The sequence below is a fragment of the Lithobates pipiens genome, unplaced genomic scaffold (genome assembly GCF_037356315.1).
Source record: "Lithobates pipiens isolate NorthernLeopardFrog02 unplaced genomic scaffold, aLitPip1_a1.2 Scaffold_19, whole genome shotgun sequence".
NCBI lineage: Eukaryota > Metazoa > Chordata > Amphibia > Anura > Ranidae > Lithobates > Lithobates pipiens.
The window spans coordinates 281,647,001-281,674,814 of NW_027507764.1; the positions used below are offsets into that span (position 1 = coordinate 281,647,001).

The window sequence follows — 27,814 nt, forward strand, 5'->3', positions numbered from 1 at the left end:
AAATCACACATCTGCATTCTGTCAATCGCACATATCTGCATTCTGTAAATCGCACATCTGCATTCTGTAAATCACATTCTGTAAATCGCACATATCTGCATTCTGTAAATTGCACATATCTGCAACCTGTAAAAAGCACATATCTACATTCTACAACCTGTAAATCGCACATATCTGCATTCTACAACCTGTAAATTGCCCATATCTGCATTCTGCAACATGTAAATCGCACATATCTACATTCTGTAAATCGCATTCTGTAAATCGCACATATCTGCATTCTGTAAATCACATATCTACATTCTGTAAATTGCACATATCTACAACCTGTAAATTGCACATATCTGCAACCTGTAAATTGCACATATCTACAACCTGTAAATAGAACATATCTGCATTCTGTAAATCGCATTCTGTAAATCGCACATATCTACAACCTGCAAATCGCATATATCTACAACCTGAAAATCGCACATATCTACAACCTGAAAATTGCACATATCTACAACCTGCAAATCGCATATATCTACAACCTGTGAATAGTACCTTGATGGGAGACTACTTGGGAATACCAGGTGCCGTAGGCTTTTTTTTAAATATGTTGTTGGCGTCGATGACCTGTTTTTTTTTCTGCTTGTTTGCCAAGGTGACCATCTTGGCATTTGTCAAGAGGGTTGAGAGTGGCCAGCAAGATCGCCTACAGCCACGTCACCCTGAATGTGCCCGATCTCGTCTGATATCGGATGCTAAGCAGGGTCTGAAATGGTTAGTACATAGATGGGAGACCACCTGGGAATACCAGGTGCCGTAGGCTTTTTTTTATATGTTGTTGGCGTTGACGACCTGTTTTAATTTTCTGCTTGTTTGCCGAGGTGACCATCTTGGTTTTTGTCAAGAGGGTTGAGAGTGACCAGCAAGATGGCCTAAAACAGGTAAAACAAATAAAATAAAACAGGTCGTTGACGCCAACAACATATTAAAAAAAAGACTACGGCACCTGGTACTCCCAGACGGTCTCCATGTGGCCATAGGCGATCTTGCTGGCCACTCTTAACCCTCTTGACAAAAGCCGAGATGGTCATCTCGGCAAACACGCAGAAAAATAAAACAGGTCGTCGACGCCAACAACATATTAAAAAAAAGCCTACGGCACCTGTTATTCAGAGGCGGTCTCCCGTCCAGGTACTAACCAGGACCGACCCTGCTTGGCATCCGAGATCAGATAAGATCGGGCACATTCAGGCTGATGTAGCCTTAGGCGATCTTGCTGGCCACTTTCAACCCTCTTGACAAACGCCAATAAGTCACCTCGTCAAACAAGCAGGAAAATAAAACATGTTGTCGACGCCAACAACATATTTAAAAAAAGCCTACTGCACCTGAGATAGCCAGACAGTCTCCCATCCAGGTATTAACCAGGCCCGACCCTGCTTAGCATCCGAGATCAAACAAGAACGGCCGAATTCAGGGTGATGTGGTCGTAAGGTGATTTTGCTGGTCACTCTCAACCCTCTTGACAAACGCCAAGATGGTCACCTCGGCAAACAAGCAGAAAAATAAAACAGGTCGTCGATGCCGACAACATATTAAAAAAAAGCCTACAGCACCTGCGATTCCCAGGCGGTCTCCCATCCAGGTACTAAACAGGCACGACCCTGCTTAGCATCCAAGATCAGATAAGATCAGGCACATTCAGGCTGATGTGGCCATAGGCGATCTTGCTGGTCACTTTCAACCCTCTTGACAAACGCCAAGATGGTCACCTCGGCAAACAAGCAGGAAAATAAAACAGGTTGTCGACGCCAACAACATATTAAAAAAAAACCTACGGCACCTGATATTTCCAGGCGGTCTCCCATCCAGGTACTAACAAGGCCCGACCCTGCTTAGCATCCGAGATCAGATGAGATTGGGCGCATTCAGGGTGATGTGGCCATAAGCGATCTTGTTGGCCTCTCTCAACCCTCTTGACAAATGCCAAGATGGTCACCTCGGCATACAAGCAGAAAAATAAAAGCCGATGGCACCTGGTATTCCCAGACAGTCTCCCACCCAGGTACTAACCAGGCCCGACCCTGCTTAGCATCCAAGATCAAACAAGAACGGGAAAATTGAGGGTTATGTGGTCGTAGGTGATCTTGGTGGTCACTCTCTACCCTCTTGACAAACGCCAAGATGGTCACATCGGCAAACACGCAGAAAAATAAAACAGGTCGTCGACGTCAACAACATATTAAAGTAAAGCCTACGGCACCTGGTATTCCCAGGTGGTCCCCCAACCAGGTACTAACCAGGCCCGACCCTGCTTGGCATCCGAGATCAGACGAGATTGGGCGCATTCAGGGTGATGTGGCCTTAGGAGATCGTGCTGGCCACTCTCAACCCCCTTGACAAACGCCAACATATTCACTTCGGCAAACAAGCAGAAAAATAAAACAGGTCGTCGACGCCAACAACATATTAAAAAAAAGCCTATGGCACCTGGTATTCCTTGGCGGAATCCCATCCAGATACTAACCGAGCCTGACCCTGCTTAGCATTTGAGATCAGACGAGATCGGGTGCATTCAAGGTGATGTACAGTAGGCGATCTTGCTGGCCATTCTCAACCCTCTTGACAAACGCCAAGATGGTCACCTCGGCAAACAATTAGAAAAACAAAACAGGTCTTCGACGCCAACAACATATAAAAAGAAGCCTACGGCACCCGGTATTCCCAGGCGGTCTCCCATCCAGATTCTAACCAGGCCCGACCCTGCTTAGCATTCAAGATCAGACTAGACTGGGTGCATTCAGGGTGATGTGGCCGTAGGCGAACTTGCTGGCCACTCGCAACCCTCTTGACAAACGCCAAGAAGGTCACCTCAGCAAACAAGCAGAAAAATAAAACAGGTCGTCGACGCCAACATATTTAATAAAAGCCCACGGCACCTGGTATTCCCAGGCGGTCTCCCATCCAGGTACAAACCAGGCCCGACCCTGGTTAGTATCCAAGATCAGACGAGATCAGGCGCATTCAGGGCGATGTGGCCGTAGGTGATCTTTTTGGCCACTCTCAACCCTCTTGAAAAACACCAAGATGATCACCTCGGCAAAAAAGCAGAAAAATAAAAGAGGTTGTCGACATCAACAACATATTAAAAAAAAGCCTACAGCTCCTGGTATTCCCATGCGGTCTCCCATCCAGGTACTAACCAGGCCCTCCCCTGCTTCGCATCTGAGATCAGATGAGATCACATTCAGGGTGATGTACAGTAAGCGATCTTTCTGGCCACTCTCAACCCTCTTGACCAACACCAACATATTCACCTTGGCAAACAACCAGAAAAATAAAACAGGTCGTTAACGCCAACAACATATTAAAAAAAAGCCTACGGCACCTGGTATTCCCAGGTGTAATTGCACCCAGGTACTAAACAGGCCCGACCCTGCTTAGCATCCAAGATCAGATGAGATCGGGCAAATTGGGGGGCGTGGCCTGACGCGAATGGCAGCGGACGTGTTTGTTAACAGCTCCTGACATTCACGGAGCAATCCGCCGCCATCCGCACTGCACCGACATCAATACCCCACAGGAGTCACATCCTCGGACCCAGCGAGGTCCCCTGCATCTCACCAGTGCAATATCTCCCGGACATCATCCCAGCGGCCTCCCGTGGAGCTCCGGCGGGGACTTCCATCGGCCGCTGCCATTTTGACTTCCCGAGGCCTCCCGGACACAGCGGTAAACAACCACCAGGGAAGGTAAGGTACTGCCATCCGTCCCCCCCTGCCGTACATCACTTAACCCTGGTCACCCTAGAGGCAATTTGGGGCTTTTAAATCGCCCGGAGTGGCCTAGCCAGGCCTGAGGATCCCCGGCCTTTCCTGCGGCTGTAGCCCGCGGAGGTGCTCCGAGCACGGCCCGACCTCCCGCAGTGGACGAACTATACAATACCCACACTTCAATAGCTGCCCTAAACCCCCCCTCTATTGACCCGGCCCTGCGGTGCTTCTCTCGGGGTTCAGCGGCTCTGCGCGACTGCCGTGCTGCGGCCTGCACCCCCCCTGGAAACCAGAAGTTAGCAGCCCTTCCGGCAACAAGCAGAAGTACAGGGGACCCTAGTACGTGTCCCAACAGGTCGCCCACAACCTCAAGGTCCCCGTTATGCAGCAACCCCCATCATGCAATATGTTAATGGTGATGTGCGAATGTAACTGAGAGTCGCTCCACCCAGCATTCGACTCCGAAGCTCCGACTATGCCAGCAAAAACGCCCACAACCTGCTCTACATCGGCCAAGAAACCCAAAGCAGCGGGATCTACCCAAGCCGCCACTGGGTCCATCCAGCGCTACTTGGCTGCTAACAGAATCAGCACGGGGAGCAGCCATGCCAGGTCCACAAAACGAAGCGCATCTCCCTCTTCCCTGAAGACCTCACATAGGGATAGCTCACCTGCGTCATTGTGCTGCTCGGACCTTATGGAGGAACCCGGGTCCCCCTCTGTCATCGCTTCTTGGCGGCCTTAAAAAAGAGCTGGCCAGGATGTTCCACGGCCTTGAAAAATCAATTAAAAAGGAGATCACAGGTGTGAGAACAGATATGGCGCCCATCCTCGACAGGGTGGAGGAAACAGAACAGAGGCAGGAATCGCACGCAACAGCCATCAGAGAACTTTAAGACTCTGTCACGCAACTTGCCCTTGCTCACCGCGCCTCCCTGTACAAGCTCGAGGATCTCGAGAATTGGAACCATAGGAACAACTTGCGTATTAGAGGCCTGCCTGAAGCGACCGGTGACAACGACCTGGAACCGTCAATCTGCGGAATATTTAACACTATCCTGGGAAAGCCTCCTACTGATCCTCTGCCCTTCGATCGGGTTCATCGAGCCCTCAGGCCCCGCAACCTTACCTCAGAACAGCCCAGAGACGTTATATGCCGTCTACACTACTTTACGGACAAAAATGCCATCATGGTCAAGCTAAGGAACACCCCCAACATAGATTTTGACTGCGCAATTCTCAATATTTTCATCTATCCAAGGATACTTTAGATCGATGACGAGCCCACAAACCACTGTTGGAACACCTACGCTCCAATGGAGTTACCTATAGATGGGGTTTCCCGGCTTGCCTCATCGCCATCAAAAATGGCCGCTCCCACACTCTACGGTTCCCTGAGGATCTGGCTCAATTTCTGAAAGACCTAAAGGTGCCGACGATGGAACTCCCGGGATGGCAAGATCCGGTTCCTAAGCTCTCTCGTAAACAGGACTCCCAATGGCAACAATCCCCTCCTAAAAAGCAGCGCCCTTCTGCACCAAGCTCTACACAACACCGTAGACGATCATCAGATGACCGTGCTTAAGTGTTGTTCTTTCTCTTCTTCGGCTACTCTTCTCTTTTAATTGCAGGCCCCATCGCAGCATGTTTTGCTCAAAAGACAGCAAACCCAAGGAGTGGAGACCTCACCCTCTCAGCACTTATGGAACACTGAGGGGAATACCCTCTGGGACCATGTCTTGGGTCCCAATAGATGATCCCACATCGAGTATGATCCTCGAAGGGTTATGTAAGCCTGCAAAATGTTTAACTTGATGTTTAGCTTCATGTTTAGCTTATAGTTTAGTTTAAAGTGAAGCGTCTTGGCCGTGAGAGAATATTTGTTCTAACTGTTTTATTGCAGTTCAATGTTTTATGTTGGAGCATAGTCGCATTCTCCTATCTTCTATTTAACACACAGTTGAATGCTGGTGGAGCGTATTGCTCCTATGTGCCTTTTATTCGGCACGCCCCCTCACCCACCACTCCTTCTGAGGTTGAGGAGCACAGGTCGCCCTCAAGTCCATCTGTCCGGCTTCCTCTTGGAGGTTGGGAGGGCAGCCCGCCCCCCCCCCCACGGGGAACACTGCAGATCTCTGCGTGTAGTGATACGATTTCCCCCTTGTGTCCAGTTGGACGTTATTGTTATGTCTGTTCTTCTTTCTTTTTCACCCCCTCTGCAATCTTCCGCTTCTCCCCCACCTCATTCCCTCTCCCAAGGTTGGCATGCATGGCTAGGTAAGCCTAAGGGTCACGATCCACTATCATAATGGCCACACTCAAAATTACCTCTTATAATGTTAGGGGCCTAAATGTAGCGGCCAAACGCCATCAAATTACGTGGGAATTACGGGCTCTTGCCTCCTCCATTGTCTTTCTTCAAGAAACGCATCTAACCCACACTACGCAAGTTAAACTGACCTCGCCTTATTTCCTCCAGTGGTATTATAGTCTCTCAGATACAAATAAAGCTAAAGGAGTGGCCATAGGTTTTAGTGGAAGCGTACCCTTTCGACTTTCAGCTGTGCAAGCAGATGACCATGGCCGCTTACTCTTTTTAAAAGGCGTTCTGGGTAACACCCAATGTACCTTAGCAAACGTATATTGTCCGAACCACAATCAACATACATTCCTCTCCCAAATTCTCACTGATCTTTCGCACTTTACTGAGGGTATACTCATACTAGCGGGAGACATAAATATGCCCCTAGACCCCATCATGGATACATCACACGGGCATTCTAATATCTCATTTAAACGCCTTTCCCATGCCAAAAAGAGACTTATGGAGCAACAGTTGATAGATGTTTGGCGTATTCTCCACCCAAAAGAAAAAGACTTCTCCCACTATTCACAGACACACCAGTCCTACTCCCGAATAGACAACATATTCCTAGACCACCACCACCTCCCCTTATTACAATCTGCAACCATAGGAACTACGACGCTGTCGGATCACGCCCCTGTGTTGATGTGTATGACCGTGCCCACTTTAGCCCATCGCTCCAGCAATTGGAAACTGAACGACTCTCTCCTAACTCACCAAGCAGATGTTTCTCTGCTAGCCTCCCATATCTCGCAATATTTTACGGATAACAAACCTTCTGAGACTTCTCCAGCTATTGTATGGGAAGCTCACAAGGCTACCATGAGAGGCCGATTCATTGAGCTAGGAGCAAGGAAAAAAAAGGAGCATGGTCAACAACTTGAGCAGGTCCTACACCAGATAGCAGATCTAGATAGACAACATAAACTAACCCTGCACTCTTCCTACTTAGAGACACTCACGCTGAAAAGAGAAGAACTAAAATCTCTTCTCAACATCGATACCTCCAACAAATTTCAACGCTACTCACAAAAACTCTATGAATGGGGGAATAAACCTAGCAGACAGTTAGCAAAATCCCTTAACCACTTGAGGACCGCCGTATTGCCATTGTACGTCAGCACAATGGCACAGGCAGGCATAATCACGTACATCTACGTGATTGCCTTCCAGCGGGTGGGGGGTCCCATCGGACCCCCTCCCGCTGGATACGGCGGTCCGGTTCGCTCCAGGAGCGCTCCGTGATGAGGGGATGGCCGTTGGTTTTCGGCCACCCCCTCTGGATCGCTCCTGGCCAATGAGAAGCTTCCTCCCCTGTGTATTGTTTACACAGGAAGGAGGAAGTGATGTCATTCTCCTCGGGGCGGTCTTTTTGACCGGACTACGAGGAGAACAGTAAAAGTAAGTGTGCACCAACACTACACTGACATGTAGGTACACACAGGCACACAAACCCCCCCGATCCCCCCCCCGATCGCCCCCCGATCCCCCCCCGCCCCCCCTCCCCCCCCAGTCACAGTGTCACTGATTGCATTGATCATTTCTTTACTGATCAATGCATTCAGTGTCAGTTGTGACAGTAAAAACTGTCAGGACAGTTAGTGTTAGGTCCAGGGTAGCCCCCTATCACCCCCCAATAAAGATTTAACCCCCTGATTGCCCCTAGAGTTAACCCTTTCACCCCCTTTTGCCAGTGTCACTAAGCGATCATTTTTCTGATCGCTGCATGTGTCGCTAGTGTCGCTAGGTAGCTAGTTATTTTTTTAGGTTCACCGCCAGGTTTTTATATCGCTAGGTACCCCGATATACTACCCAATAATGTTTTTAACCCCCTGATTGCCGCTAGTTAACCCTTTCACCCCCTTTTGCCAGTGTCACTAAGCGATCGTTTTTCTGATCGCTGCATTAGTGTCGCTACAGTCGCTAGGTAGCTAGTTATTTTTTTAGGATCACCGCCAGGTTTTTATAGCGCTAGGTACCCCGATATACTACCCAATAATGTTTTTAACCCCCTGATTGCCGCTAGTTAACCCTTTCACCCCCTTTTGCCAGTGTCACTAAGCGATCATTTTTCTGATCGCTGCATGTGTCGCTAGGTAGCTAGTTATTTTTTTAGGTTCACCGCCAGGTTTTTATATCGCTAGGTACCCCGATATACTACCCAATAATGTTTTTAACCCCCTGATTGCCGCTAGTTAACCCTTTCACCCCCTTTTGCCAGTGTCACTAAGCGATCGTTTTTCTGATCGCTGCATTAGTGTCGCTACAGTCGCTAGGTAGCTAGTTATTTTTTTAGGTTCACCGCCAGGTTTTTATAGCGCTAGGTACCCCGATATACTACCCAATAATGGTTTTAACCCCCTGATTTCCGCTAGTTAACCCTTTCACCCCCTTTTGCCAGTGTCACTAAGCGATAATTTTTCTGAACGCTGCATCAGTGTCGCTAGTGTCGCTAGGTAGCTAGTTATTTTTTTAGGTTCACCGCCAGGTTTTTATAGCGCTAGGTACCCCGATATACTACCCAATAATGGTTTTAACCCCCTGATTGCTGCTAGTTAACCCTTTCACCCCCTTTCACCAGCGATCACAGTATAAGTGTCACTGGTGACGCTGGTTAGCCAGTTAGTTATTTAGGTTCCCCGTCAGGTTTTTATATAGCGCCAGGGACCCCCATATACTACCTAATAAAAATTTGAACCACCTGATTGCCCCTAGTTAACCCTTTCACCACTGATCACCGTATAAGTGTTACGGGTGACTCTGGTTAGTTTGTTTTTTATAGCATTTTATATTCAAATCCGGAAGGCAGTGCTTGGTTTTCGGGGTCCCGTACGTGGCTAGGCTCCCAAAAAGTCCCCCACATGTGGTATCCCCGTACTCGGGAGAAGCAGCAGAATTTATTTTGGGGTGTAATTTGACTTCTGCCCATAGCATGTGTGAGCAATATATCATTTAGTGACAACTTTGTGCAAAAAAAAAAAAGTTTGTAATATTCCCGCAACTTTTGGCAAAATATAAAATATTCCATGGACTCAACATGCCTCTCAGTAAATAGCTTGGGGTGTCTACTTTCCAAAATGGGGTCATTTGGGGGGGTTTTGTGCTATTTTGGCATTTTATGGCCTTCGAAACTGTGATAGGTAGTGAGGAGTTAAATCAAAAATTTGCACCCTTAGAAATCCTAAAGGTGGTGATTGGTTTTCGGGGTGCCGTGCGCGACTAGACTCCCAAAAAGTCCCACACATGTGGTATCCTCGTACTCGGGAGAAGCAGCAGAATGTATTTTGGGGTGCAATTCCACATATAACCATGGCATGTGTGAGCAATATATCATTTAGTGACAACTTTTTGTAAAAAAAATTTTTTTTTTTTTTTTTTGTCATTATTCAATCCCTTAGGACAAAAAAAATAAATATTCAATGGGCTCAACATACCCATCAGCAATTTCCTTGGGGTGTCTACTTTCCAAAATGGGGTCATTTGGGGGGGATTTGTACTGCCCTGCCATTTTAGCACCTCAAGAAATGAGATCGGCAGTCATAAATTAAAAGCTGTGTAAATTCCAGAAAATGTACTCTAGTTTGTAGACGCTATAACTTTTGCGCAAACCAAAAAATATTCGCTTATTGACATTTTTTTTACTAAAGACATGTGGCTGAATAAATTTTGCCCTCAATGTATGACTAAAATTTAGTTTATTCGATTTTACTTATAACAAAAAGAAGAAAATATCTTTTTTTTTCAAAATTTTCGCTCTTTTTCCATTTATATCGCAAAAAAAAAAAATCGCAGAGGCAATCAAATACCATCAAAAGAAAGCTCTATTTGTGGGAAGAAAAGGACGCAAATTTCGTTTGGGTGCAATATTGCATGACCGCGCAATTACCAGTTAAAGCAGCGCAGTGCGAAATTGCAAAAAGACCTCTGGTCCTTAAGGTATTTATTGGTCCGAGGCTGAAGTGGTTAAAGAAAAGCAGACTAAATCGTTTATTCCCAAGATAAAGCTTTCCAATGGCAATTTAGTTCACGCAACCCCCCATATCGCTAAAGCCTTCAGGGAGTATTATGCAGACTTGTATAATGTGCAATGCGACACTCCGTCCCTAACAATGAAGGAGAGACATAGCCTCATGCGCGCATACCTAAAGGATGCCAAACTGCCCAAACTTTCCGATTCGACCCTTACGGAGCTTGAGTCGGAACTTTTAGTTGAGGAATTTCAGACGGCTCTAAAGCACACACCGACGGGCAAAGCATCCGGACCGGACAGCTACACTATCCTCTACTACAAAACGTTTAGCGACGCTCTTCTGCCCCACCTAACGGCCTACGCCAACTCAATTTCACAGACTTCGGGACTGCGCCCAGAATCCCTCACAGCCCACATTTCAGTAATCCCTAAAGCGGGCAAAGACCCCACTCAGTGCGGCAGCTACAGAACAATTTCCCTTTTAAACGTAGACATTAAACTATACGCTAAGGTAATGGCCAACAGACTACTTCCCCTTATTCCCAGTTGGATCTCTACAGACCAGACGGGTTTTATGCCACACAGAGAAGCCAAGGACTTATCTCTCATACAGTATGCACAAAGGTCTTCACAGTCCACCCTCCTTGTGTCCACAGATGCTGAAAAAGCGTTTGACAGGGTGGACTGGGAATACCTAAAACTGACCCTCCGCCACTTCGAACTCGGCCCCAGAATGTACCACTGCATTATCTCCCTTTACTCCACTCCCACGGCACAAATACACATAAATGGCACCCTGAGTGACTCATTTCAACTATATAACGGGACCAGACAGGGCTGCCCTCTGTCCCCCCTCCTGTTCGCTCTCACCCTGGAACCCTTCTTGGCGACCATATGACACAACAAAAACATACATGGCATTTGAGTAGATAACAAAACACATAAATATGCGGCTTACGCAGATGATATCCTATTCTTTGTCCAACAGCCCTGGGTATCACTCCCTAACTTAATGTCGGCGTTCTCCACGTTCCAGACACTGTCCAACTTTAAAATTAATCTCTCTAAATCTGAAATCCTGAATATCAATCTTCCCGCGAGAGAAGTGGACAGATTAAAACCCCTCTTCCCCTTTAGATGGGTCCAACACACCATGAAGTACTTAGGGATACACCTCACGCTCAACATCCAATCGCTCTTTAAGCATAACTACATCCCATTATTGAACAACATTCGCACAGACCTAAGAAGGTGGATCACGCTACCACACTCCTGGTTGGGTAAAGTGAATATAGTTGAAATGAACATTCTCCCCAGAGTTCTCTTTTTCTTTCATATGATCCCACTGGGTGTACCTATAGGGTCTTTCTCCTTACTACAGGCCATGGTCTCTCGCTTCATTTGGCGGAACAGCCATCCCAGAGTAGCTAGAGATGTACTTTATCGCTCCAAGACCTCTGGGGGACTGGCCCTGCCAAATTTTAAGTCTTACTATCATGCTGTCATTTTGTCTAGAATCTCTGACTGGAAATATGCAGCCACCTCCAAACTTTGGGTGAGCCTTGAACATGCCCTAAGCAAAACAGATCTTGCAGTTACACCTTGGCTGCCGCGCCCTCACAGTCGCCTCGCCCCGACCACCTCCTCAGTGACTGCCTCCACACTAGACATATGGGACGCCTTGCATAATAAATTCTCTTGGACTTATGCTTCCCCTCTGTTACCACTTCTCAACCACAACTACTTTCTACCTGGTCTTCTAGACCCCGGATTTAAGACATGGTCACCAGGAATACCCCTGCTTCTGCATCATGTACTCCGAGCTAATACTCCTAAGCCTTTGACAGAAATTGTGGGACACAAGCCGCTAACGTTTCTAGACCAATGGAGATACACTCAACTGCAAGGTTTTCTCAGAACGCTTCCAAAACTGCTAAGGGGGATACAGGACCTAAACAGTATCGAGGAGATACTGCACCCGCAGGACCCACCAGAACACAGTGTCTCGTTGTTCTATAAAGCGCTCATCAAACTCCAAGGGGACACTCACCCCCACTTTCTAGCCAGGTGGGAGTCAGACCTGGAAGCCTGTCTCCCACAGAGTCAAAAAGATAAAGTCTTGCGGTTGGCACATACCTCCTCAATTACATCAAAGATGGCTGAGGTCAAATACAAATTGCTAACCAGATGCCATTACACACCAGCAAAACTCCATCAGATGTTCCCCGACAATTCCCCGTTGTGTTGGAGTAATTGTGGGAGCAAAGCAACACACGCACGGTGGTCATGCCCATACATCCGCCCCTATTGGTCTAGCATTATCCGACTGATCCACCAAATATCCGATGTCTCTCTCCTTCGGACCCGTGGACCATTCTTTTTCATGCCACCTCGGAACCAGTTGGAAGGTATAAACGATCCATATTTCCCCACTTACTTAACACGGCTAAAGCACTCATACCAACCCTTTGGGGCCAGCCGGAAATTCCAACCGTGAAAAAGTGGCTTCAAAAAATCTTTGAGGTCTACCTCATGGAAGAAATCACCCACCACATCAAGGACACTTATCAACGACATACTCTAACTTGTTCCTCGTGGGCGGAATTCAAGCACACCGTAACTTACAAGGAGATAATTACACAATCCCACTGAGACTTGTCTATATTTAAGACATTTTAGTTGATTACACTATTATTACCTGCCGTCATTCTCTTATAATCAACACCCTGAGGTAACACCTCACATGAGAATGTGTGGTTCGTTGTCATATTTTCGATCTCGACTGTGCTCCATGCATGCCAGCCCCCCTCCCCACCTCCCCTCTCTCCCCTTCCCCTACCCCTCTATCTCTTTTCCTTCCACTTCCTTCTGTCCTTCATTTTCCACTGGGAACCAAGCTTACTTTCCCCACTTGATCGAAAACGTAAGGGTTTACGTCTGGGCTATCAATAACATTGCTGAGAACAATTCATCCAAACACAGTGATGAAAGGAGTATGCACATGGTTTGATAATGCTCTTTTGGGACTATGAATTTCTCATCCAGTCATTAATGCCCTAGACTCTACTTACAGAATCTTTATTGTCAGGTCATGTTTAGGTTTATGTTTTTATGTCATGTGTATTCCCTGCCTTTCTGGTTTTCTTTTTTTTTTTTTTAATAACAATAAACATTTATTAAACAAAAAAAAAAGATCGGACAAATTCAGGCTGATTTGGTCGTAGGCGATCTTTCTGGCCACTCTCAGCCCTCTTCACAAATGCCAAGATGGTCACCTCGGCAAACAAGCAGAAAAATAAAACAGGTCATCGACGCCAACAACATATTAAAATAAAGAATACGGCACCTGGTATTCCCTGGCGGTTTCCCATCCAGGTGCTAACCAGGCCCGAACCTGCTTAGCATCTGAGATCAGAAGAGATTGGGTGCATTCATAGTACCCTGAATGCACCCGATCTCGTCTGATCTCCGATGCTAAGCAGGGTCGGGCCTGGATAGTACCTGGATGGGAGACCGCCTGGGAATGTCAGGTGCCGTAGTCTTTTTTTTAATATGTTGTAGGCGTCTACGACCTGTTTTATTTTTCTGCTTGTTTGCGGAGGTGACCATCTTGGCGTTTGTCAAGAGGGTTGAGAGTGGCCAGCAAGATCGCCTACGGCCATGTCACCCTGAATGGTCCCCGATCTTGTCTGATTTCGGATGCTAGGCAGGGTCGGGCCTGGTTAGTACCTGGATGGGAGACCGCCTGGGAATACTAGGAGCTGTAGGCTTTTTTTTTTATATGTTGTTGACGTCGACAACCTGTTTTATTTTTCTGCTTTTTTGACAAGGTGACCATCTTGGTATTTGTCAAGAGGGTTGAGAGTGGCCAGCAACATCGCCTGTGGCCACATCACCCTGAATGCACCCGATCTCGTCTGATCTTGGATGGTAAGCAGAGTCAGGTCTGGTTAGTACCTGGATGGGAGACTGCCTGGGAATACCAGGTGCCGTAGGCTATTTTTAATATGTTGTTGGCGTCGACGACCTGTTTTGTTTTTCTGCTTGTTTGCAGAGGTGACAATCTTGGCGTTTGTCAAGAGGGTTGAGAGTGGCCAACAAGACTGCCTACGGCCACATCACCCTGAATGCGCCTGATCTCGTCTGATCTCGGATGCTAAGTAGGGTTGGGCCTGCCGGAGGGTGGGCATTGTGATACTTGTCTCCACCCGGGCCCAGGGATACGATGCTCCCCTGGCGTTCTTTTGCGGCAGACCTCGCTATGGCTCAGATGAGGCTGCTGTCCTGGAACGTCCGGGGACTGAACGATAAATTAAAACGCTCCTTGGTATGGGCATATCTTAAGCAGCATAGCCCGCATGTGTGCATCCTACAGGAGACACATCTTGTGGGGGGTAGGATCTTGAGGCAGTGGGTGGGCAGGGGTTATCACTCTACGTACTCATGCTATGCATGAGGGGTTAGTATACTGATACATAAATCCCTGACGTGTGAAATACTGAATGTCCAACTGGACCCGGGGAGCAGATATGTGATCCTGCATGCTGTTATAGACACGGTGGAAATGGTAATTGTGGGTCTTTACATCCCACCACCGGCTACCACTGCCCTGTTAAGCTACTGGTTCCCCTCCTGTCTAGTTACCCCACCGATAACATTATTATCCTGGGTGATTTTAACATGGTACCAAACCCTGCATTGGATAGGATGTCCCTGGAGGGTGGAGTGGACTCCCTGCTATCGAGATGGGCTGACCTTTATAGCCTTACTGATATTTGGCGGTGAAGACACCCGGGGGAGAAGGCCTATACATGTCACTCCACCTCCTATAGAGCTATGTCACGGATTGACCTGGTGTTGGTTAGTGGCGAGATTCTCTCACGGGTGCGGGTGGTGGACATGCTTCCGAGAGGCATCTCGAATCATGCTCCCATGCTATGTACCTTTCAAATGCTGACTCCCCCCACGGAGAGAATCTAGGTATTGGATCTCTGACCCGCTGGTGGAGATGGAGATTTCTAAACATATCCAGACTTACTGGCTAACAAATGCGGGTTCGGCCTAAGAACTTTATGTGTGGGATGCGTTTAAGGCATACATTAGGGGGGCATACCAATCCTCTATAGCTAGGGCCCGACACAACTCTGCGAGTACTTTGGCGGAAGCTGAGGCATCTGCCAGGGAGCTGGAGGCTCGCTATGCCTTCACCCAGAACCCTATTACTTATCTAGACATGCAAACGGCTTACAGGGAGGTGATGCTTCTTAGGGTGTCGGGGGCAAAAAAGCAACAACTGGCTCAGACGCACTGCATTTTTGAGCAGGGGGGAAGACCGGCCGTCTGCTGGCCTGGATGGCTAGAGAGCAACAGCCTATCACCTCTATTGCCCATATTCGGGGCTCGGATGGCACGGTGCTGGTGGACCCCTCGCTCATAAATGCCCGGTTCGCTTCCTACTATAGCGATCTCTATAGCTCTCGGGTGGACTACTCCAGCGCTGACCTTGACCGGTTCCTGAACCACATCCAGTTCCCTACTCTCTCTCCTGAGGCCCGGGACACTCTGGAGGCCCCCATAGCAGAGGAGGAGGTTTGGCGGGCGCTGGGGGAACTCCAGGCGGGGGAAACTCTGGGCCTTGATGGGATTCCTCAGAAATTTTATAGGCAGTATGGGGACGAGTTGGTCCCCAGGCTGCACTATATGATAGTCCAATCTCTTCGGGGGGAGGACCTACCGGCGTCAATGGCTGAGGCGATCATAGTGGTTATACCCAAGCCGGGTAAGGACCCGGAGCTGTGTTCCTTATACCGACCCATATCCTTACTTAATGCCGACGCCAAGGTGCTTACTAAAATCTTTCCTTAGAATGATGAGAGCTAGTTGAGCGGCTGTGCGCCGAACTTGGGCGTGTGCGTCCGTTGTGATGACCAGATGTCTGATTAGACGTTCTCTTGTGTATAGGGCTGAAACGAAAGTAATAGTGCAAGGCACTCTTTTAGTCTGGGATAAACACAAAAAAAACGAAAAAATAAATAAAAAACATGAGGTACGAACCCTTACCTAAGAAAGGAAGGGTCTTGGTCTAGCAGCGGCTGACTCATAATCGCAGGGCAGGCAAGGGCAGAAAGCGACTGGACAGAATACCAAAGAAAGCACAATAGAATCCCATAAAACCCCCTGGCCATACACCCCCCCTGATTATATATATATATCATAGTTGCCAACTGTCCCGAGATTAGGACATTTGTCCCAAATTAATTTTTTCCCCGGGAAATGTCCCGGGAAATTCGGTTTGTCCTGGGAAATTGAATTTCCCGTTTTTTTGCCGCCGGCCGCTAGAGGTCTATGGGAGGACGATGTCTCCGCCGGCCGCCATTTTTAAGAAGACCAGAAGTTGGTCTACACCTGTGGCGCCGCCCACCCCCGCTGCCAGTGTGTGTGTGTGTGTCAGTGTAAAGTGCAGTGGGCGGCGCCACAGTTAAATATCTCCGCACCGCAACGGCGGCATGTCGGGGGCCAGTCTATCACTGTGGATGTCGGGGCGGGGGCCAGTCGGATGTCGGGGGCCAGTCATGGTATGTGGATGTCGGGGGCCAGTCTGTGGATGTCGGGGGCCAGTCTGTGGATGTCGGGGGCCAGTCTGTGGATGTTGGGGGCCAGTCTGTGGATGTGGGGGCTAGTCTGTGGATTTTGGGGGCCAGTCTTTGGATGTCGGGGCCAGTGGTATGTCGGGGGCCAGTCTGTGGATGTGGGGGGCCAGTGGTATGTCGGGGGCCAGTCTGTGGATGTGGGGGGCCAGTTTGTGGATGTTGGGGGCCAATGGTATGTCGGGGGCCTGTCTGGAGATGTGGGGGCCGGTCTGTGGAGTATGTGGGGGCAGGTCTGTGCAGGATGTGGGGGGGCGGTCTGTGGATGTGGGGGGGGGCGGTCTGTGGATGTCAGAGGGCCACCAGATGTAAGGAGGGGTTCTGCTGATGGACACAGATGTGAGGAAGGTACCTCTGATGGGGCACCTGATGTAAGGACAGACTCCGCTTGGGACACCTGATGGCATCTGGTGGCAGGCAACATGGCTAATGACGCTCTCATGGCTCCCACTGATTCTGCATTATGGTGAGTTGAATGATTTCATTTCATGTAATAATAGAAATAATGCGCTTCAATCATCCTGACACCATAACAATCATGGCGCCGGGATGATTGAAGCGCCAACACCAGGTATTTGGAGTATCTTTATCTGCTGATTGTCAAACTCTGGAAGACACATATTGCTATTGTGGTATAGGATCGGGGAGCTGCTGTCCCTCCTTTCCCTCTCCCCCCCCCTCCGTTCCCTCTCCATCCCCCTCCTTTCCCTCTCCATCCAGCATTCATCTCAGACTCTAACCACACCCATTTGAGCCTCGCCATATGTAAGACATGTCCACTATTTACGTAAACCACGCCCCCGTTTGCATGCCCCACCCCCTAATTATACCACGGCTCCGCCTACTGCCAAAAAAGCATCCCGTTTTTTTTTTACAATGTTGGCAACTATGATATATATATATATATATATATATATATATATGTAAGCAGAACCGAATTCCAATGTAGGAAGTGGCTGCTGCCCCAAAAGACCCCTAGAAGTGGCTCCCCTCTTATAAGCGCTAGTTAGCAACCCAAGACCGGGGACTGCATCTGGGAGAGGCCAGAACCCAGAAGGAAAACTGCCCAGGGCAGAGGTAAGATACGTCCAAACACTATCCGTTAGGTATGAGAAAAAAAAGGAGAATGCTGGGGGGGGGGGGGGGTAGGGTTGTCATTTTTAGAAGCTATTAACTATCCTGAGGGGAGGACTCCGGGGCGGAGCTATTACAGGTATGCTGCCATGGTGGCACCAGGAAAGTTTTATTTGTGGGGAAAAAATAAAAAAATAAAGGAAAAGGACAATATTTGGGCACGACGTCACTCTTACTGTATGCAAATTTGCGTTCGTGGCTTGAAGGTGTTACTTTTTTTTTTTTTTAGAACGGTTGGCTTTTTAGTGATAACAACCAAGGCGGCTAAAAGCCGTTCGAGAGGGGACGTCCAACCCCCCCCCCCCCCCCTCCAGCAGCTCTTCCTGTCCCACTGGTAGACCTGAGCCACCAGTCGGCATGTCCGCCCCCCAAGCTGAGACCTGAACAAAGCCAGATTTGGTTTGGATCAGGTCTCCGATGTAAAATCCCAACAGCACCGATTTATAAAAAAAAATAACAGTATTCAGAATCGCTGATTTTGGCGATCTGAATACTTGTAAGTGCAAAAGGAGGGTCTTTTAGACCCCTGATACCTCCATAAAGAGTACCATTTACATGCCTATTACTGTCACATTCCTTGTGACAGCAATAAAAGTGATCAGATTTTTTTATTTTTTTTTAAAGGGACAATGCAAAAAAAGAAAAAAAAAATCGTATTTTTTTTTTTAAAGCACCCCCCTCCCATCTTCGCATGCTTGCGCAGCAAAGAAAACGCTTACGTAAGTCACACCTCATATATAAATGGTGTTCAAATCACACATGAGGTATTGCCACAATCGTCAGAGTAAGAGCAATAATACTAGCACTAGATCTCCTCTGTAACTCTAACCTGGTAACCGTTACATTATGTTTAAAAGCGCTGTCTATGGAGATTTATTAGGTTCCTTAGTTTGTCGTCATTCCAGTAATGTTCACAAGCATGACATGTTAGGTATCTATTTACTTGGCATAACATCATCTTTTACATTATAGAAAAAAATTGGGCTAACTTTATGGGGGGTTTTTTTTCATAAAAGTGTATTTTTCCCCCCAAAAATGTGTTTGAAAGAGCACTGCGCAAATATCATGAGACAAAAAAAAACGATTTCAACGATCACCAATTTATTCACTAGGGTCTATACTAAATATATATATATATATATATATATATATATATATATATATATATATATATATATATATACAGTAGGTGCCGCCGATATTGTGTTTCCAGCGCGACCCTGTCATTTTCCTATAGTAGCGAGAGCGAGAGAGCGGCGATAATGTCTCGGGGGTATACCAGGCCCTTAGGTCCGGTAGGAATTTTAAGGGGAATCCCCTACGCCGAAAAAAAACGGCGTGGGGTCCCCCTCAAAATCCATACCAGACCCCTATCCGAGCACGCAGCCCGGCCGGTCAGGAAAGGGGGTGGGGACAAGTGAGCACCCCCCCCTCCTGAGCCATACCAGGCTCAACATGGGGGGTGCCTTGGGGAAGGGGGGCGGCGCGGCCCCCCCACCCCAAAGCACCTTGTCCCCATGTTGATGAGGACAAGGGCCTCTTCCCGACAACCCTGGCCGTTGGTTGTCGGGGTCTGCGGGCGGGGGGCTTATCGGAATCTGGGAGCCCCCTTTAATAAGGGGGCCCCCGAATAGCGTCCCCCCGCCCTATGTGAATGAGTATGGGGTGCAATGTACTTTTAAGATCAGCCTAACTTCCTTATCCTTTGGATTACAAATTATAAAGGACCATCATGGCTAGCAGAAGAAAAGAAGATTAAAGAATGTTTACTATTAACAAGATCTTGCAACTAGCTATTAAAGTAGGGGGAGCTCCCTTGTGGCTTCACCTTGTAAAATTGTTGTTTTGCATTCATTGTTCTGTCATTTTACGTTAGGATGACAGTACAATTATTCTAACCACCTGTTTATCATAATTACAGTAAAGTAGATTTATGGTTAAGTACTTCAATTGTGTGGAGTATTGTTTTCTCTCAGCAGGTGGAGCCATCGGGTGTCCTGGTAATAATACAGGTATATTATATTGTATTGTGGCGTTACCATTTCATTACACATTCATATTGCACCACAGCTGTGTCAAGGGGACTGAGTCAAGTCAAGGGGGGTTCATTAGCAAAGTGCAGGTCCAAATAAAACCAGCAGCTCCTTCAGGGGTTAGTGCTACATGGTAATGGGGGAAAAAAAATCAAGCCGTTTTTGTTCAACCCACTGGTTGAGCACAAAGAAACATTCTGATGTATGGACTGAGCTTACATGAAAGAAGAACTTCATTAAAACCAGCAACAGTTGAGACAATGAACACCTTGGTCAGGTCTATGTACAGTATATCTATGCATATTGTATAGAGTACAGGGATTAAGAGCAAGCAATAAACAAAACAGAGTACAGCAGTAAGGATAACTGCCACATAAACAACAGGGTTCTCCTTTACATCCATGTCTCTAAAGTCCCACCTTACATCAGAGTCCCACTTTATAGCAGAGTATCGCCCCCTTGCATCAGAGTGTGGCAGAGTGCCCCCTTACACATACACTATATTGTCAAAAGTATTGGGACACCTGCCTTTACACACAAACTTTAATGGAATATCAGTCTTCGTCCATAGGGTTCAATATTTCGTTGGAACACTCTTTGCAGTTCTAACAGCTTCAACTATTCTGGGAAGGCTGTCTACAAGGTTTAGGAGTGTGTCTATGGGAATATTTGACCATTCTTCCAATAGTACATTTGTGAGGTCAGGCACTGATGTTGGACGAGAAAGGCCCATCTCGCAGCCTTCACTCTATTTCACCCCAAAGGTGTTCTATTGGGTTGAGGTCAGGACTCTGCATTCCAGTCACGTTCCTCCACCCCAAACACGCTCATCCATGTCTTTATGGATCTTGCTTTGTGCACTGGTCCAAATCACTTGGTGGAGGGGGGATTATGGTGTGGTGTTATTATTTAGGGGTTGGGCTTGGCCCATAAATTCCAGTGAAGGCAACACTTAAGGTGTCAGCATACCAAGAAATGTTGGACAATCTCAACTTTGTGGGAAGTTTGAGGAAGGCCCCTTTCTGTTCCAACATGACTGTGCACCAGTGTACAAAGCATAATCCATAAAAGACATGGATGAGCGAGTTTGGGGTGGAGGAGCTTTACTGGGCTGGACAGATTCTTGACCTCAACCCAATAGAACACCTTTGGGATGAATTAGAGTAGAGAATCCCGAGCCAAGCCTACTCGTCCACATCAGTGCCTGACTTCACAAATGCTCTTCCTGGAAGAATGGTCAAATATTCCCAAAGACACACACCTAAACCTTGTGGTCAGCCTGCCCAGAAGAATTGAAGCTGTTGTAGCTGCAAAAGGGTGGGCCAACTCAATAGTGAATCCTCATTGACCACCAAGGGGAGACGTGCTGCCCATCATTGACCACCAAGGGGAGACGTGCTGCCCATCATTGACCACCAAGGGGAGACGTGCTGCCCATCATTGACCACCAAGGGGAGATGTGCTGCCCATCATTGACCACCAAGGGGAGACATGCTGCCCATCATTGACCACCAAGGGGAGACATGCTGCCCATCATTGACCACCAAGGGGAGACATGCTGCCCATTGACCACCAATGGGATGAACATGCCCTGGAGTTAAAGGCTAAATGCATCTTTAAAGAAAAATAAATGTATAAAATGAAGAAAAAATGTGTACCCTTCACTTACTTTAGATCGAACAGCAGCCCAGCCATACTGGATCATTCCAGTCAGAAGGAAGAAAGAAATGACTGCAGATCCAGAACTTCCAATTGCCTTTTATATTGTTTCACAAAGATAACACCAAAGACACCAAACTATGGTCATGTGGACGCATTTCACACATACATCTTGGGCTCATTCCAGTCATCTGCAACGAGATATTGGTAACATTAAAAAACACAAAGAGGATGATATGGGGCTTTAGGCCCCAATTATTGCATTAACAACCTTTAAAACACACTGCACTCAATTGTAATATTGACAAGCTAGGCATTTTAAAACAATAAAATGCTTTCTTGGCTTCTAAATAAATAAAGCATTCAGCAGTAAAAATATACATCATTTTCACATTAAACAATATGGTTCTAATGCTAACTAATAACCGTACTAAAGCCTAACAAAAAAATCAAAATAAATTAATTATGTGCATTGTGTCTGAATACTGTTCTGTTGGGACCACAAAGAGCTGGAAACCAACGGGAAATCAATTTCAATGCATTCTATGCTGTGCCAGGCTGGGCATGAATCAGCAGCAAAGGGCAACTTAATGGCATTGTATACAAACAATGCTACCGTGGGCTTGGAAGAAGGTCCTGTCGAAAGCCTAGTTGCAACAAATGGGCAGCAAGAAATCTATGTGCATTGCATCTGAACACTGCTCTGTTGGGACCACAGAGAGCCTGAAACGGGAAATCAGTCGCAATACATTCTATGCTGCGCCAGACTGGCTATGAATCAGCAGCAAAGGGCGAATTAATGGCATTGTATAAAACCAATGCTACAGTGGGCTTGATTGTGCAACACATCATTTGCATTTCATATAACTGGCTCCCCTAGAGCAGCCAATCACTATCTGCATTGCTTATGAATGCTGCTTTGTTGGGACCACAAAAAGCATATGCACAAGGTGAAATCATTTGCAATGCATTCTACACTGCTCCAAGTTGGGCATATAAATGAGTAGTGGAGGGAAATTAATGGCATTGTAAACAAACAATGCTTCAGTGGGCTTTATTGCACAACACATCATTTGAATTTCATATAAACCAAAGGCCGGCTCTAGTAGAACAGCCATTTACTATTTACATTGCCTATGAAATCTGCTCTGTTGGGACCACAGAGCATATGCGCAAGGGGAAATCACTGGCAATGCATTCTACACTGCTCCAAGGTGGGCATACTAATGAGCAGCAAACGGGTAGTTAACAGCATTATACACAAACAATGCTACAGTGGGCTTGGGAGGGGGTCCTGTCTAAATCCTGCTCTAGCAAATGGGCAGCAAGTGATATCTATGTGCATTGTGCCTGAACCCTACTCTGTTTTTGCTTGCTACTGGCTACACTATACATGGACATTAATGAATAGTTTTCATTGAAAGCTTTCATATGGTTTAAATTATGGACGTTTAAACCTATTTGTGTGGGAATGGCATGTGTCATACCTTTTCCCCTATGGGGAGAAGACATCTTGACCCAGTCCCTAAAGTCTGAACCAAGAATAGGGCACGTTGATTTTGGCCTGGCCAAAGTTTGTTGGCTGTAGTATGGTGCCCTCATACTCTAACCAAGAAAAGCTAAGAACCATTCCAAGATCAAAACACAGAATTCCCAGGAAGAAAGGATGAACAGTTAGAATAGGATCTGCCATTCACTTCATAGGCCATAACCAAACATTTGGACTGCCTGCCATGTTGCCCTAGAAGCAGTTGGAAGAGAGACTGAATCAGATCCAGCCCGGCCTTCTCAGAGGAATGAGCACTCTTCCGCCAGTCCAGCACGAACTGAGATTGACCCAGTCCCTCAGCCTTCTACTTCAGAACAACCTAGCAACCAGACTAGAGGCTTAATTATAGCTTACAATTGAAATGTAAGATGGTCTTCCAACAGCCGCCCTTTACTTCCAGAGAGCGGGGGCTCTCTGTAGACTTTCCCAAGAGGGATCAGACTGAAATCCCTGCTCTCTTTCTTATTCCTAACTCCATCCAGCAATATTTTTGGGTCCACAAAATTCAGTGGGTAAACCCAAGCAATGAGTTCTGATTAAAGCTCATAACTCAGGCAGTTGATTGAGCTATATACTTTTTCATTCCTAACGCAGTCAAGCAATATTTTTGGGTCCACAAAATTCAGTGATGAACCCAAGCAATGAGTTATGATTTAAGCTCATAACTCTGAAACTGCTTCTATAGCATGTTAGACAATTTATTTTATCATCCTTAACCACTTAAGGACCGCTGCATGGCAATGTACGTCGGTGCAATGGCACCAACAGGTACAAGGGCAGCACAGTGGTGTAGTGGTTAGCACTCTCCCCTAGCAGTAAAAAGGATCACTGGTTCAAATCCCAACCACAACACTACCTCCCTGGAGTTTGCATGTTCTCCCTGTGCCTGCGTGGGCTTCCTCCAGGCACTCCAGTTTCCTCCCACAATCCAAAGACAGGTAGGTTTATTGGCCTCTGTCCAAAATTGGCCCTAGTATATGCATGGGGACCTTGGATTGTGGGCTCCTTGAGGGTAGGGACCAATGTGAGTGTGCAATGTACAGGAATAGGGACAATTGTATAACTGGATGGACTGGTGTCTTTTTTCAACCTAACTAACTATGAAACTATGAAGCTATGAAAGCACAAACATGTACGTGCTCGCCTTCCAGCGAGTGGGGGGTCCGATCGGACCCCCCTCCCGCTGGATGAAGCGGTCCGTTTCGCTTCAGGAGCGATCCGGGATGAGGGGATGGCCGTTGGTTTCTGGTCATCCCCTCTCGATCGCTCCTGGCGAATGAGAAGCTTCTCCCACTGTGTATAGTAAACACAGGCAGGGAGGAAGTGATGTCATTCTCCTCGGGGAGATCTTATTGACCCGACTATGAGGAGAACAGTGAAAGTAAGTGTGCACCAACACTACACTGACATGTAGGCACACAAGCCCCCCCCTCCCCCTCCCAGTCACACTGTCACTGATTGCAGTGATCATTTATTTATTGATCACTGCATTTAGTGTCAGTTGTGACAGTAAATACTGTCAGGGCAGTTAATGTTAGGTCCAGGGTAGCCCCCTACCCCGCCCAATAAAGGTTTAACCCCCTGATTGCCCCTAGAGTTAACCCTTTCACCCCTTTTGCCAGTGTCACTAAGCAATCGTTTTTCTGATCGCTGCATTAGTGTCACTGGTGCCGTTAAGTAGCTAGTTATTTTTTTAGGTTCACCGCCAGGTTTTTATAGTGCTAGGTACCCCGATATACTACCCAATAATTGTTTTAACCCCCTGATTGCCCCTAGTTAACCCTTTCACCCCCTTTAGCCAGTGTCACTAAGCAATCGTTTTTCTGATCGCTGCATTAGTGTCACTGGTGCCGCTAAGTAGCTAGTTATTTTTTTAGGTTCACCGCCAGGTTTTTATAGCGCTAGGTACCCCGATATACTACCCAATAATAGTTTTAACCCCCTGATTGCCCATAGTTAACCCTTTCACCAGCGATCACCGTATAAGTGTCACTGGTGACGCTGGTTAGCCAGTTAGTTATTTAGGTTCCCCGTCAGGTTTTTATATAGCGCCAGGGACCCCCATATACTACCTAATAAAGATTTTAACCCCCTGATTGCCCCTAGTTAACCCTTTCATCAGTGATCACCGTATAAGTGTTATGGGTGACTCTGGTTAGTTAGTTTGCTTTTTATAGCATCAGGGCACCCACCATTTATTACCCAATAAAGGTTTAAGCCCCTGATCACCCGGCGGGTGATATCAATTAGGTTTTAGGGTCAGGGTCTGCGTCGCCCCAGGCAGCGCTAGGTTAGTGCTAGTACCGCTAACACCCACGCGCAAAGCATAAACCTCCCGTAGTGGTATAGAATCTGAACAGATCAATATCTGACTGATCGGATCTATACTAGTGTCCCCAGCAGTTTAGGGTTCCAAAAAAATGCATTGTTAGTGGGATCAGCCCAGATACCTGCTAGCACCTGCGTTTTGCCCCTCCGCCCAGCCCACCCAAGTGCAGTATCGATCGATCACTGTCACTTACAAAACACTAAACACATAACTGCAGCGTTCGCAGAGTCAGGCCTGATCCCTGCGATTGCTAACAGTTTTTTTTGGTAGCGTTTTATATTTAAATCCGGAAGGCAGTGCTTGGTTTTCAGGGTCCCGTACGTGGCTAGGCTCCCAAAAAGTCCCACATATGTGGTATCCCCGTACTCAGGAGAAGCAGCAGAATATATATTTGGGGTGCAATTCCACATTTAACTATGGCATGTGTGAGCAGTATATCATTTAGTGACAACTTTTTGTAAACTTTTTTTTTTTTGTGTCATTATTCAATCACTTGGGACAAAAAAAAAATATTCAATGGGCTCAACATGCCCCTCAGCAATTTCCTTGGGGTGTCTACTTTCCAAAATGAGGTCATTTGGGGGGGTTTTGTGTTATTTTGGCATTTTATGGCCTTCGAAACTGTGATAGGTAGTGAGGAGTGAAATCAAAAATTTGCACCCTTAGAAATCCTGAAGGCAGTGATTGTATTTCGGAGTGTCGTACGCGGCTAGACTCCCAAAAAGTCCCACATATGTGGTATCCCTGTACTCGGGAGAAGCAGCAGAATATATATTTGGGGTGCAATTCCACATTTAACTATGGCATGTGTGAGCAGTATATCATTTAGTGACAACTTTTTGTAAACTTTTTTTTTTTTGTGTCATTATTCAATCACTTGGGACAAAAAAAAAATATTCAATGGGCTCAACATGCCCCTCAGCAATTTCCTTGGGGTGTCTACTTTCCAAAATGAGGTCATTTGGGGGGGTTTTGTGTTATTTTGGCATTTTATGGCCTTCGAAACTGTGATAGGTAGTGAGGAGTGAAATCAAAAATTTGCACCCTTAGAAATCCTGAAGGCAGTGATTGTATTTCGGAGTGTCGTACGCGGCTAGACTCCCAAAAAGTCCCACATATGTGGTATCCCTGTACTCGGGAGAAGCAGCAGAATATATTTTGGGGTGCAAATCCACATATAACTATGGCATGTGTGAGCAATATATCATTTAGTGACAACTTTTTGTAAACCTAGCAACGAGACTAGAGGCTTAATTAAAACAGGTCGTCCACGCCAACAACATATTAAAATAAAGCCTACAGCACCTGGTATTCCCAGAAGGTCTCCCATTCAGTTACTGACAAGGCCTGACCCTGCTTAACATCCGAGATCAGACGATAGCTGGCGCATTCAGGGTGATATGACAATTTTTCTCGCCACTCTCAACCCTCTAGACAAAAGCCAAGATGATCCCCTCGGCAAACAAGCAGAAAAATAAAACAGGTCGTCGATGCCAACAACATATTAAAAAAAAGCCTACGGCACCTGGTATTCCCAAAGGTCACCCATCCAGGGACTAAACAGGCCCAACCCTGTGAGATCAGACGAGACAGGGCACATTCATGGTGATGTGGCCTTAGATGATCTTTCTGTTCACTCTTAACCCTCTTGACAAATGGCAAGATGGTCACCTCAGCAAACAAGCAGAAAAATAAAACAGGTAGTCGACGCCAGCAACATATTAAAAAATTGACTACAGCACCTGGTATTCCCAGGCTGTCTCCCATCCAGGTACTCACCAGGCCAGACCCTGCTTAGTATTTGAGATCAGATGAGATCGGGCGCATTCAGGGTCATGTGGCCATGGGCAATCTTGCTGGCTCTTTCTCAACCCTCTTGACAAACGCCAAGAAGGTCACCTCGGCAAACAAGCAGAAAAATAAAACAGGTCCTCGACGCCAGCAACATATTAAAAAAAAGCCTATGGCACCTGGTATTTCCAAAGGTCTCCCATCCAGGGACTAACCAAGCCCGACCCTGCTTAGCATCCGAGATCAAACGATATCTGGCACATTCAGGGTGATGTGTCATTAGGCGATCTTGCTTGCCACTCTCAACCCTCTTGACAAACGCCAAGATGGTCACCTCGGAAAACAAGCAGAAAAATAAAACAGGTCCTCGACGCCAGCAACATATTAAAAAGATGCCTACGGTACCTGGTATTCCCAGGCGGTGTCACATCCAGCTACTAACCAGGCCCGACCCTGCTTAGCATCTGAGATCAGACGAGATCGGGCGCACTCAGGGTGATGAAGCTGTAGGCGATCTTGCTGGCCACTCTCAACCCTCTTGACAAACGCCAAGATGGTCACCTCGGCAAACAA

General features: G+C 47.0%; 10 pseudogenes; 3 read left to right on the top strand and 7 right to left on the bottom strand.

Moving 5' to 3' along the window:
• Positions 1 to 1,595: 1,595 nt before the first annotated feature.
• On the bottom strand, positions 1,596 to 1,714 carry LOC143999937 (5S ribosomal RNA; annotated as a pseudogene).
• Positions 1,715 to 1,822: 108 nt separating this feature from the next.
• On the bottom strand, positions 1,823 to 1,941 carry LOC143999925 (5S ribosomal RNA; annotated as a pseudogene).
• A 301-nt stretch (positions 1,942 to 2,242) lies between these two features.
• LOC143999870 (5S ribosomal RNA) lies at positions 2,243 to 2,361 on the bottom strand (annotated as a pseudogene).
• Positions 2,362 to 2,694: 333 nt separating this feature from the next.
• LOC144000045 (5S ribosomal RNA) lies at positions 2,695 to 2,813 on the bottom strand (annotated as a pseudogene).
• Positions 2,814 to 2,918: 105 nt separating this feature from the next.
• On the bottom strand, positions 2,919 to 3,037 carry LOC143999972 (5S ribosomal RNA; annotated as a pseudogene).
• A 10,485-nt stretch (positions 3,038 to 13,522) lies between these two features.
• Positions 13,523 to 13,641, top strand: LOC143998577 (5S ribosomal RNA; annotated as a pseudogene).
• A 108-nt stretch (positions 13,642 to 13,749) lies between these two features.
• LOC143998602 (5S ribosomal RNA) lies at positions 13,750 to 13,869 on the top strand (annotated as a pseudogene).
• A 109-nt stretch (positions 13,870 to 13,978) lies between these two features.
• On the top strand, positions 13,979 to 14,097 carry LOC144000039 (5S ribosomal RNA; annotated as a pseudogene).
• Positions 14,098 to 27,180: 13,083 nt separating this feature from the next.
• Positions 27,181 to 27,299, bottom strand: LOC143999264 (5S ribosomal RNA; annotated as a pseudogene).
• A 335-nt stretch (positions 27,300 to 27,634) lies between these two features.
• Positions 27,635 to 27,753, bottom strand: LOC143999094 (5S ribosomal RNA; annotated as a pseudogene).
• Between the last annotated feature and the right edge of the window lie 61 nt (positions 27,754 to 27,814).